This window comes from Delphinus delphis, chromosome 10 (assembly GCF_949987515.2).
Source record: "Delphinus delphis chromosome 10, mDelDel1.2, whole genome shotgun sequence".
Classification (NCBI taxonomy): Eukaryota; Metazoa; Chordata; class Mammalia; order Artiodactyla; family Delphinidae; genus Delphinus; species Delphinus delphis.
In genome coordinates, this window is record NC_082692.2 from 67,184,565 (window position 1) to 67,197,392 (window position 12,828).

At 45.2% G+C, this 12,828-nt stretch overlaps 1 protein-coding gene across 4 annotated transcripts in view; it reads left to right on the top strand.

Annotated features, from left to right (window-relative positions):
• Positions 1–11,228: 11,228 nt before the first annotated feature.
• Positions 11,229–12,828, top strand: part of RAD54L2 (RAD54 like 2) — an 87,481-nt gene continuing 85,881 nt past the window's right edge. For all 4 annotated transcript variants that reach the window (XM_060022596.1, XM_060022597.1, XM_060022595.1 and 1 more), the window contains exon 1: positions 11,229–11,393. The gene's annotated coding sequence lies outside the window, so the exon portion shown is untranslated. The remainder of the gene's footprint in view (positions 11,394–12,828) is intronic.

Below are 12,828 nucleotides of genomic sequence, written 5' to 3' on the forward strand. Positions count from 1 at the left end.
CTTCTCTCCAACGAGGCTTCTTTTCTTCCCTCAAAGAAGCTGTTGGCTCAGAACCCTCAGAGCAGACTCCCACTTTCATTTCTGATTTTAATAACTAGAATATTTTTTTTCTTGGTCAGTCTAGCTAAAGGTTTGTCAGTCTTATTGATCTCTCAAAGAACCAACTTTTCATTTCATTGACTTTCTCTATTTTTCTGTTCTCTATCTTCTAGGTCCTTACCTTGCTGTGGGTCCTTTCCCCAGAAAACTGTCCATACATATCAGAGTCTGCATACACATTCAGTCTTCACAGACCCCTGAAACCCAAGGAACTCCATTTACAAATTTTGGTGCTGAAGGGCTTAAAATTCCAGTGGTCCCTGAAAGATTAAACTGGGTAAAGAACGAGGCATAAGACAAGCAAAGGGACCAGCACTGACAACTCATCAGGCACTGAATCAGTGAGAGCCTCTTGAACTTTATTGTGGTAGGTTGGGTTGGGACCTGAGCATCTGCATTTATCAAAAGCTCCCAGGGAGGCCAGGCTGTTTGTTCTGGTCATGGTTTGAGCAGTGAGACTCTAAACAACCACACTCCCTCTAGCTCTGCTTCTCAGGTAAGTTCCCCTCTCCATAAAAGGCATCCCCAGGTAGGCAGGTGTCAACCTTGACTCCTCCCTTCTCTTAACCCCATTTTCAGTTACCAAGACCTGAGATGCCATTTCCTGAACATCTCTGACTCCATTTGTCCATTTGTACCCCCCTCTTCAGTTTAGTTCACCAACGTCTCCTGCTTGGACCGTTGTAGAGGTCCTGTTACCCCCAGGTGTGATCCCCAACCTCCACCTGTGGTGCAATTTCAAATGTAAGTTGTCTTAAACTTTTCTTTTTTCCAAAACAAAAACCAAATTTATTCAGCAGACATTTTAATTAAGAAATCCTATAAATTAGGACCACCACAATTTCAGACACTCCAGTGTGAAGTGTATGTCAATAGCTACATCAGGAGAATGAACAAGACATCGAATCTTTTTAAAAAATTAGTTTAACTCCCTTAAAGTTTGGGGGTGGCACCTTATTTAAAGTGCTTTCAAGTTTCATATGGGTAAAGCCAGAGGTTTCTCCTCTTGGAGAGTCACATTTAAGAAAACGGTTTCGGTCACTCACAAAGAGCTGGTGGCAGGAGGAAACTGAGGGGAGAGAACTCACGAAAGCTCAGGCCCAAAGCTCCATGGAGAGCCAGAACAGAGCAGAAAAACAGCCAGGGTCTCATCCATGCAGTGCAGACATGAGAAAGGGTGGAATACAAAAGGCCGGCCAGGAGGACAGAAGAGAGACTCGAGACTGTTTATGCCTGTTTCTGAGAAAGCTCATGGAACAGCCAAGAGTGGCCTCACAGGAAGAGGAGCAGTTCTGGATAGAAGGAAAGCACAGAAAAAACCAAATAACTCTCCTCACACAACCCTCTCCACCTATGTGTCCTCTGGAGACTCCAAGAGGTAGCAAAGTGCAGACAGGGCTCTTCTTGGAGCAAGAGAAAGAAAAGACACAGGGGTGAGTTAGCTCTCCCAGGAAGCCCACAGCCTTCCACCTAAGCATGTCTTAAACTTTTAATGTGACTTACAAGAGCCTGTGTGACCCTACCCCTGGTCATATTTCTAGTCTTGTTTCTTTGTATCTTACTCATGCATTTCCCTCCTCTTGGCCTTTACCTATCCTGTTCCCCCTACTCAGAATCCTCTTATCCATCTTTCACCCAACTCCCACTTCTGCTCCTGATCTAGCTTGCCTATTCCCTCCCTCCTTTCACCCCAATCTAGGTTGGGAGCCTGCCTGGCCAATCCTGTCTGAATTAGGGCTGTTGTGATGATATCCAAAGCCCCTGAAGCTCCTTTAAGCAAAACAAGGACCTGATTGTAAGGAGAGAAAGGAGGTGGGTATTTTTTGGACTCCACAGCCGGGAACCCTGGTCCTTTCTTCCCTTTCTCCTTTGGGACTCTCAGCCCAGTGCCCTCTGACTGTTTACTTCATAGCTCTCTGCATCTTTGAAACTTGACTCCAAGTTCTGGGGCCATAAAATCCAATTGTAATTAGGTATTCTCCCTGGGCCAATCAGCTACTGCTAGGGAACTGACGCATAGTACAAACATACTCTATGAGCCTCATTCCTGAGTGGGTGGGCGGTTTTGGAAAGGGGAGTAATGGCTTAGTAGACACCAAAGGTGTCTCCTGCGACCCTTAGGGTATTTACCCTGTGTTTCCCTTTTGCAGTGGTGTAACTGCCTTCTATTGGTCTGCCTCCCCCAGTGGGCACAAGCTCTTAGGACAGAGGTCAAGTGGTATAACTCTGTCTACAGGGCTGAAACAGAATGGCCTAATAAGCATTTGTGGAATGAAGTGCCAAGAAAGCCCAAAGAAAGGACTGGCCTTCAGGTTCATGGAGGCATCACAGAAGAGGTGACTTTGGGCCAGGCCTTAAGCAGAGTAAGTTTACTAACAGGGAGTAGAGGTTGAGCAAGAGGGAATGGTGGCTCTGAGGCCTGAATTGGTGCAACCACATGTTACTGAGCACCCAGTGATGAACAATACATTGAGTGATGTTATGGGAATAGAGTTAGGCCTAGAAATGTGTAAGAAGTAGCTGAAGGGAAGATTAGACTCCTGGAATGTCGAACAAAATGTTTCCTCCTTTGAACCTCTGCTGATAGTTGGTTCTCACAGGAGTTAAGAGTGTACTATAGGGCTTCCCTGGTGGTGCAGTGGTTAAGAATCCGTCTGCCAATGCAAGGGACACGGGTTCGAACTCTGGTCTGGGAATATCCCACATACCGCAGAGCAACCAGGCCCGTGTGCCACAGCTACTGAGCCTGCTCTCTAGAGCCCGTGAGCCACAACTACTGAGCCCACACGCCTAGAGCCTGTGCTCCACAACAAGAGAAGCCACCACAATGAGAAGCCCGCACACCACAATGAAGAGTAGCGCTACCCCGCTTGCCACAACTAGAGAAAGCCCGCGCGCAGCAACAAAGACCCAATGCAGCCAAAAATTAATTAATTAATTAATTTTAAAAATATATATGGTAATTTAAAAAAAAGACAGTATTATAATTATGTTTGTGTGTCTGTATCCTCCAGGAGCCTCAGGGCCTGTGTGCTTTTCATCTTTCTATAACAAATCCCCAGGGTTTTGTTTTGTTTTGTTTTGTTTTAATTGAAACTGAATCCCCTCATGGCAAATGGGGGCTGTAGACAACTCTTAATATTCTGTTCAATACATGTTCATGGAACCCACTCCTGTACCAGACTTTGACGCTACTGAGATGGACCAATCTGGTCCCATCTGGAAGAGTCAAACACAATTCCAATAAGCATGAGGTAGGTGCTATCACCAAGATAATTGCAAAAGTGCAGCTGAGTCTGGGGAATTCCAGCCGATCTCATGTAGAAGTAAGAGCTAATAATTCCTCTAGAAGGAGATGCTGGAATTGACTTAAAACAGCAAAGATGTTGGCCAAAATTTCTCTGAACTAAATAAACCTGCACATACGTTTAGCACTTTGAAAGTTTGTTTATAGCCATTTTTCTCATTTCTTTCTCACCATTGCAAGCATGTTATTCCCATTTTACTGATGAAGAACCCATCTCAGGGAGGTTAAGTGATTTGTCCAAGGTCATACAGAATGTGAGAGGAGCTGCCTCTGCCTCCCTACCACCAACCCTAAGGAAGAACCCCTCACTGCTTAGAGGAAGTTTCAGCCCCTCCCAGATACTTCCAAGTTCTCTACAGACCTCGGAGTCTGTAAGTGGGGACCATTCTTCCCACCCTATTCAGAAAAATGTGTATTGATCACCTACTACTTGGAAGGCATCATCCCTTCTCCCTTGTTGGAACCTACTCTCAGAAAAGCACCAGCATAACAGTCATTTACCTATAGATTAGTAAACACTTTGTCTTCTCACTGTGCAACGTGAGTGTGTGTATATATATATATATATATATACTTAGATCTGTAAATATATATATTCTTAGATCTGTATTCAAATTCTAACTCCACCAGTTACTAGCTATGAGATCTCATGTAACTCAACCTCTTTGAGCTTTAGTTTCTTTTATTTATTTATTTTTTTAAATCTTTTTTTAAAAATTTATTTATTTATTTTTGGCTGTGTTGGGTCTTAATTGCTGCGCGCCAGCTTTCTCTAGTTCTGGCGAGCAGGAGCTACTCTTCGTTGCAGTGTGCGGGCTTTTTTTAAAAAAATTTATTCATTATTTTTCCTTCGTTGCTGTGTGCGGGCTTTCTCTAGTTGTGGCGAGCGGGGGCTAACTCTTCCATGCAGTGTGCGGGCTTCTCATTGTGGTGGCTTCTCTTGTTGCAGAGCACGGGCTCTAGGCGTGCAGGCTTCAGTAGTTGTGGCACGTGGGCTCAGTAGTTGTGGTGCACAGGCTTAGTTGCTCCGAGGCATGTGGGATCTTCCCTCCCCCGGGCCCGAACCCATGTCCCCTGCATTAGCAGACGGATTCTTAACCACTGCACCACCAGGGAAGTCCTGGTGTGCAGACTTCTCATTGCGGTAGCTTCTCTCGTTGCAGAGCACGGGCTCTAGGCACGTGGCCTTCAGTAGTTGCGGCACGTGGGCTCAGTAGCTGTGTCTAGCGGGCTCTAGAGTGCAGGCTCAGTAGTTGTGGCGCATGGGCTTAGTTGCTCTGCGGTGTGTGGGATCTTCCCAGACCAGGGATCGAACCCGTGTCCCCTGAATTGGCAGGCGGATTCTTAACCACTGCGCCACCAGAGAAGTCCCTAGTTTCTTTTAAATTGAGGTAAAATTCATGTAACAAAAAATTAACCATTTTAAGTGAACTACTTAAAAAGAATGTATGTATATATATATATATATATATATATATACATATATGTATAACTGAATCACTTTGCTGTACAGCAGAAATTAACACAACATTGTAGTCAACTATATTTCAATAAAATAAACAACACAGTGGCATTTAGTACATTCACAATGTTATGAAATCACATATCTAATTTCAAAACATTTTCGTCACCCCAAAATGAAACCTCATACCCATAAAGTACTTATTCTCCATTGTTCTCCCCCCCACCCCTTTTAGCTCCTGGCAACCACCAATCTGCTCTCTGTCTCTATGGATTTGCCTGTTCTGAATATTTCATATAAATGGAATCATACAATATGTGACCTTTTGTTTCTGGCTTCTTTCGCTTAGCATATTGTTTTCAATATGTTGTAGTATGTATCAGTATTTCTTTCCTTTGTATGGGTAAATACCATTTCACTGTATGGATATAACACATTTTGTTTATCCATTCATCTGTTGATGAACACTTGGGTTTTTTCCACCTTTTGGCTATTGTGAATAATGCTACAATGAACACTGGCATACAAGTATCTGTTTGAGTCCATAGTTTCAATTATTTGGGGTATATATCTAGAAGTGAAATTTCTGGATCATTTTGTAATCCTATGTTTAACTTTTTGAGAAACCATTAGTTTTCCACTGTGGCTGTGCCATTTTACATTCCCGTCAGCAACACACAAGGGTTCCAATTTCCCCATATCCTCACTAACGCTAGTAACTTTCTGGGGTTTTTTTTACATTATTATTTTATAATAGCTGTCCTAATGGGTATGAAGTGGTGTATCATTGTGGTTTTGATTTGCATTTTCCAAATGATTAGTGATGTTAAGCATCTTTCTATGTGCTTATTGACCATTTGTATATCTCCTTTGTATATCTTCTTCAAGTTCTTTGCCCATTTTTGAAGTGCCTTGCTTGTTTTTGTTGTTGTTGAATTGTAGGAGTTCTTTATATATTCTGGATATCAATTCCTTATCAGATACATGATTTGCAAATATTACTTCCATTCCGTGGGTTGCCTTTTCACTTTGTTGATAGTGGCTTTTGATGTACAGTGGTGTTTCATGAAGTCCAATTTGTCTATTTTTTCTTTTGTTGTCTGTGCCTTTGGTGTCATATCCAAGAAATCATTGCCAAATCCAAAATCATGAAGCTTTTCCCCTTTGTTTTCTTCTAAGAGTTTTACAGTTTTAGATTTTACATTAGGTCTTTGATCCACTTTGAGCTAATTTTTGTATATAGTGTAAGGAAAGGGTCTAATTTCATTCTTTTGGATGTGGATATCCAGTTTTCCCAGCATCATTTGTTGAAAAGACTGTCCTTTCCCCCACTGAATGATCTTGGCATCCTTATCAAAAATCATTTGACTAGGGCTTCCCTGGGGGCACAGTCATTAAGAATCTGCCTGCCAACACAGGGAACATGGGTTCAAGCCCTGGTCCAGGAAGATCCCACATGCTATGGAGCAACAAAGCCCATGTGCCACAAGTACCGAGCCTGTACTCTAGAGCCCGTGAGCCACAACTGCTGAGCCCGTAAGCCTAGAGCCCATGCTCCACAACAAGAGAAGCCACTGCAATGAGAAGCCTGCCCATAGCAATGAACAGAAGCCCCTACTCGCCACAGCTAGAGAAAGCCTGCACACAGCAACAAAGACCCAACTCAGCCCCAAATAAATAAATAAATAAATTTATTTTAAAAAATCATTTGACTATATGTGAGAGTTTATTTCTGGACTCTATTCTATTCCATGACTGTCTTTATGCCAGTACCATACTGTTTTGATTACTGTAGTTTTGTGTAGTAAGTTTTTAAATCAGCTTTGTTTTTTTTTTTTAAGACAGTTTTAGCTATACAGCGTCCCTTGAGATTCCATACGAACTTTGTGATGGATTTTTATATTTCTGCAAAAAATGTTGGGATTTTATAGGGACTGCATTAAATTTGTATATTGCTTTGGGTAGTACTAAAAATCCATGAGCGCAGAATGACTTTCTGCTTATTTGTATCTTTAATTTCTTTTAGCAACACTTTAGAGGTTTTTTTATGTGTGTGTGTACTAGTTTTTTCTCTCTTTAAGTTTATTACCAAGTATTTTATTCTTTTTGATGCTAGTGTAAGTGGAATTGTTTTCTTAATTTCTTTTCATATTGTTCAGTGTTAGTGTATGAATACATAACTGATTTTTGTGTGTGGGTTTTGTATCCTGCAACTTTGCTGAATTCATTTATTAGTTATCACTTTTTTTAATTTTTTGGTGTGGACTCTTTAGAGTTTTCTACGTATAAGATCATGTCATCTGTGAACAGAAATAATTTTATTTCTTTTTCAGTTTGGATGTCTTTCTTTTTCTTGGAGAGAATGGAATTATTCTCTGTAGAAATTTTTAAAAACATCTGTTTCTATGACATGTGTCTATTGTACATGGTCATTTATCAGGTACTACAGTAAATCTGTGCTGCTTCCCTAGAAGTTGATCAGCAGTATCCTTCACACCCTCCCAGGACCACCCCTGAAATTGATCCCTTCAAGACCATGAGATCTGGGAGCAGAGCTACAGGCTACTTTTCCACTCTCCAGAGCAGTCATCTGGTGGTTCTTACCCAACCTTATGCTGCTCCTGAGCTCTGGTCCTTCTGCCTAGAATTGTCCTTCCCTGAGTCTTCACATGCTTCTCTCTAGCATTCTTGGCATTCAGATTTCAGCTCACAGGTCGCCTCATCAGGGTGGTCTTACCCAATTCTTCCCTCTCTAGACAGCCTCTCTCCCATACAGGTCTCTGGTTTTATGTCCTTTTCAGCACTTATTAGAATTTGAAATTATTTTTTACTATTTGTCTCCCCTATTTAGAAGGTAAGCTACTTTAGGGCAGAGACCTGTAATCTCTTGTTCAGTGCTAGATTAGCATCTGAAATACAGTTCGGGGACAACAAATGTCTGAATGAACATCCAGATGGGATGGGTTTTTATTAGTTTCACTTTACAGACCAGAGTACTCCAAGCTCAACTTTGAGTATAGTTCTTCACTTCAGTGCATGGTTATAAGAGTGTCCTGTACTCAAACCCCACCCCTTATGTCCCAGCTTCAGTTTTTCCATCTTTGAAGTGGGGTGACACTTACACATGCCTCATTATGTCGATGTGAGGATCAAATGCATTAATAGCTCTAAAATGCTTACATTTATGCTTGGCACGTCTTATTAGTATTCCCCAGCATCCAGCACAGTGCCTGGTACAAGGTAGGTACCCAATAGGTAATTGCTGAATGGGGAATTTTATGATGCAGCAGCTTTGTCAGGTCTTCAATAGATGCTGGGGTGGATTTTTTTTTTCAAGCCTCCCAGAGATTATAATCTAGTATAAGAGAAGCAGTGTACAAGGTGAAATTTAAAAAACATCCCAAGAATAGGATGTCTGGGCTTCCCTGGTGGTGCAGTGGTTACGAATCTGCCTGCCAATGCAGGGGACACGGGTTTGAGCTCTGGTCAGGGAAGATCTCACATGCTGTGGAGCAACTAAACCTATGCACCACAACTACTGAGCCTGTGCTCTGGAGTCTGCGAGTCACAACTACTGAGTGTGTGCACTACAACTACTGAAGCCCGCACGGCTAGAGCCCGTGCTCCACAACAAGAGAAGCCACTGCAATGAGAAGCCCGTGCACCGCAAGGAAGAGTAGCCCCTGCTCGTAACAACTAGAGAAAGCCTGCACGCAGCAACAAAGATGCAACGCAGCCAAAAATTTAAAAATAAAGAATAGGATGGCTGTCAAAGAAAGTAAAACAACTATCTGTCACCTTGGAACCTGGTTCAGAGTGATCATGTGTTTTGACATCCAGAAGTGGGAGTGGGTTGGAAATGTGGCTGGTGGAAGAAGGACTGGGCTGGTTTTCATGGAATGAGGAGGAGGTTAAACAGGTGAAAGGAAGAGGGTGTTTTTCCAGGTGTGGGTTCACAGTGATGAAGAAGGCCGAGCTATAGTTTCTGATTAACAAGTCACTGGTGAGTCTTCTCTAATCCCAGCAGGAAGACCCCAGATTTTTAAACCACACTTGAAGGCAGAGCCATCAATAGGCAGCTATGCATGTAAATCACTCTAAGGATTCCTCCCTAATATAACCCACTTTCCTACTAGTGAATTGGGGGGTAGCATGATTCCCAAAGGTGATTGTGAGGGCATAACATCATTCAAGTTGTCAGAGAAGCTCCCAGAGGGCAAGGAAGCAGTGATGTCACAGAAGGGCAATGGCATCTTGGGAGGCTTCCATCATCAGGGGAGCCAGCCCTGGCCCTTGTTGCTCAACCTCAGTAACAGAGGAGGCAGATAAGTGTGGGTGTCTCTGATAGTTGTGTATTGGGTCTTTTGGGAGAGAGGAGGGAGATAAACAATAAGACTGCTCTCTCAAGTTTCTGCCCAGCTTCACTGGTCTCTTTCTCCTCACTTTGGTCATCTTTAGGACTCTCACCTGAACCTACTTCGACACTTGAGACCAAATCTGCTTTATGTGTCACATGGGTAGTCCAAGCTAAGAGGCCAACTGGTGAAAATGTGGAGCAGGGAGGGGTTGGACCTCAGGTGATCTCAGGATTCTGAGAAAAGTGAACCAGCTTTTGAGGCATCCTTTGTCCTTTAAGATCATAGGATGAAGTTCCCTTACTTGAGGGAGCAGAGAGCCTCCAGAGGTTTTGAGCATGCTGCTTTCTATCTATGAACCTGCTGTTTCCAAATGGTTACCGAAATGTCTTTAGCCAGCTGAGCCCTTTCCTTCCAGAGGATAATGTAAATGGAAATTCATGTGTATACATGTGTGACACAGTGACAAAATTTAATTTAGGTTCAAGTGACTGATCTCAGAGCTTTTCTGGAAAGTCTCTTCAGACAAGGGAGAAGGGTATCAAGGTAAAATTTCCTGAGTCTCAAAAGCCAAGGGGCTAAGTGAGAATGGAAAATCTAAGGACATGTGAAAGCTGTGATACTTTTGGAGCACCTTCTGCAGATCTAAATTCCCATGGATAGTTTGGGAACACACACTTGTATTTGTATAACTTAATTTGTTCCAAAAAATAACTGATATCTAGAGGTGTGAAGGCCCAGAAGAAAAAGGAAGTGGGACGGAGAAAGGATTTTAAAAATTCATTAATTAACTTATTTTTGTCTGCATTGGGTCTCCTTTGCTGCCCGCGGGCTTTCTCTAGTTGCGGCGAGCGGGGTAGCGCTACTCTTTGTTGCGGGGCGCGGGCTTCTCATTGTGGTAGCTTCTCTTGCTGCGGAGCACGGGCTCTAGGCACGTGGGCTTCAGTAGTTGTGGCACGCTGGCTCAGTAGTTGTGGCTCGCGGGCTCTAGAGAGCAGGCTCAGTAGTTGTGGCGCACAGGCTTAGTTGCTCCGAGGCATGTGGGATCTTCCCGTAACAGGGATCGAACCCGTGTCCCCTGCATTGGCAGGCGGATTCTTAACCACTGAGCCACCAGGGAAGTCTGAGAAACGATTTTTTTATCCTCTTGATTTTATGAGGAAAACAGAACCCACTTTCAGAATTTTTTCATCATCTCGTCAATGTTCACTTCTTGGGATAAGGAGGAGGAGGAGGAAGGGAACCTGGGGCTGTAGTGAAGAAAGCTGACACAGTTCACTCTTCTCGTTAACTGGAGCCCACATGGCAGTAATTCCCAACTTGAGGGAGGAGAACCTGCATCCTTAACTTCCCCCTGAGTGTCAGTGATCAGGAAAGCCCTTTCTTGTCTCCACTTTTTTTCCAGCTTCAGTTAACAGGAAACCGGACGGGAGGGGGTAAAACCTAGAGTTACATGGTGCGCATCAATTTCAGGGGTCCCTGAGAGCTGCGCCTAACCTCTGTAGGAGGCGATAGCAGTAGTAGCAGTCATCATTGGCAGCATCAGCAATGACCGGTCCCCAGTGTTGAGCCCCATATCTCCGCACCAGGCACTTCCATCATCTCATCCAATCCTAACAAGCCTCCAGGGTTATCCCCCGGTGAGGATGAGGAGGAACCGAGGCTCAATTGAAGCACTGACTGGTCAACGTGCCTCTCTGGTGGCTAGCGGGGTGCAAACCCATTCTGTCGGACCCACCACTAAAACCATTCCTAGGTTTCCGGCCTGAGATTTCCGTGCCTCATTCATGCCTGAAAAAAGTTATCTGTAGCATAGACGGCTCTGTAGAGGGAGGAGGAATCGCTGTCCACCCGGCGCGGGTCAACAGCGGCCTCCGCTAGGCTCTCAGCGGAACTTTCCTGTCGGCGGCGCATGTTCCCGTCCGGGCGGCCGGGCGCGCGGGCCGAGAGGGGGACGCTTTCTGGCGCGGACCGCCAGCGGAGGCTGCGAGCGCCGCCGCAGGAGAAGACCGACGCTCAGCCGGAGCCAGCCCGCGGCGCCCGGGCCTGGCCGGCTGCTTCCCTCCACCCCAGACGCCGCTGCCGCAGGCACTGCCAAGGCGGGCGCAGAGGAACGCTCGGCCACTCGGCCCTGCCCGGCCCGGCGCGGCCCGGAGCCGCGGCGCGGGAGGTGAGTGCGGGTGCCGGCCCCCGGCTCCCTGCTCGGGCCGCCGGGACCCGCAACAATGGGGGCGGAGTGGAGACGCGGCCCGGGCCCCTGGCGCTCAGCGGCCTGGGTCAGCAAGCGGGTCCCGGCAGCCCAGGCCTTGGGGCGCTGGATCCGACCTAGGGAACTCCAGTGGCCGGAGGCTTGGCGGGGGTCTTCGCCTCCACCCGGGGCCGTGTTGGCTTGGTATTTAGAATTTTTGTAGCCGGGAAAGGGAGTTATAGGGGCACGGAGACTTAACTCTAGAGGCGTGCGCTCTTAGCGCCTGATGCAGACGCCCTGGAGGCTGGCCATAGCGGGTGGATTGGGGGGAGGATGCGTTTGGAATTCTAGGGGCCTTGATGTGCCTGGTCCCTAAGGCGAATCGAGATGCGTCTCTCCCTGCCCTCCTCCCCAACCCCTCCACGCCCCCAGGTCCGTGAACTTGGCAGACTGGGATCAGACTGGGGAGAAAGAGTATTGAGTATTTAGCTTCTCTGAGGTAATCGGTGATTAGTTCCTGGAGAGGCAGGAGCTCAGCTGGGCACAGGGGAGTTGAGCAAAGGGCTGGATTCTCCAGGGCCCAGCATTCTGGAGTTGAGTGGTTCTCAGGTAGGGAACTTGTCGCAAGAATGTCTCGGTGAGTAGTGTTGGCTACCTTGGAGTTAGGGTGAAGCCGGAGTTGTGAATTGGAGAGTATAGAGTAGGGTTGGTAGGCTGCTGAAGTTGGAGAATTAGCTTTTTGTGGGCCATGGTGGTAGCAGCCTGTGAGACGAACAAGGGGCCTTTGCAGAGTGGGCTTTCTGATAGAGAATGACCTCTTACTGAGGGGGAGGGGTGACTCAGATCTTAGAATTCCTGTCCCTTGCTAGTGGATGTGGCTGACTGTGTTGGTGGCTGGGCACTGAGGTAGATGGTGCTGGAAGGAGCATTTGGGGGCTGAATTGAGTTTCTTCCTGAATAGAAGACAGTGTGGACCATTCCTTCTTACTCCAAGTCAGAATGGTAGCTGTCATTGACAGTGTTTTAAGTAAAGAATTTCTTTGTGGTATTTGGATCCAAAGCTTTCCTCTGTTCATTTATTTTCTCCTTTGTTTTTGAATTGTGACTCATACTTTCTTTTCAGCACTATGGCTGTTGTTTATGATGATAGACAAACTTAGACAGTATAATATATATAAATTCTAGGGATTTTTCAGTCCAATTCTAAATCTACATTAAGAGCCTCTTTTCACTAATTTATGTGTCATTGTTTAATGTATGCAACTCTAGAGAGGGATGTGAAAACTCTAACAGTTTATGTTGTTAAAAGTTCTTTATATCCCTAAACTTCATTTTCTCCTACTACCGTGAAGTCATTACGTTAAATCTGTTAAATCTTAGTGACCGTCATTTTAACTCTCCCAGGACATTATCTTCA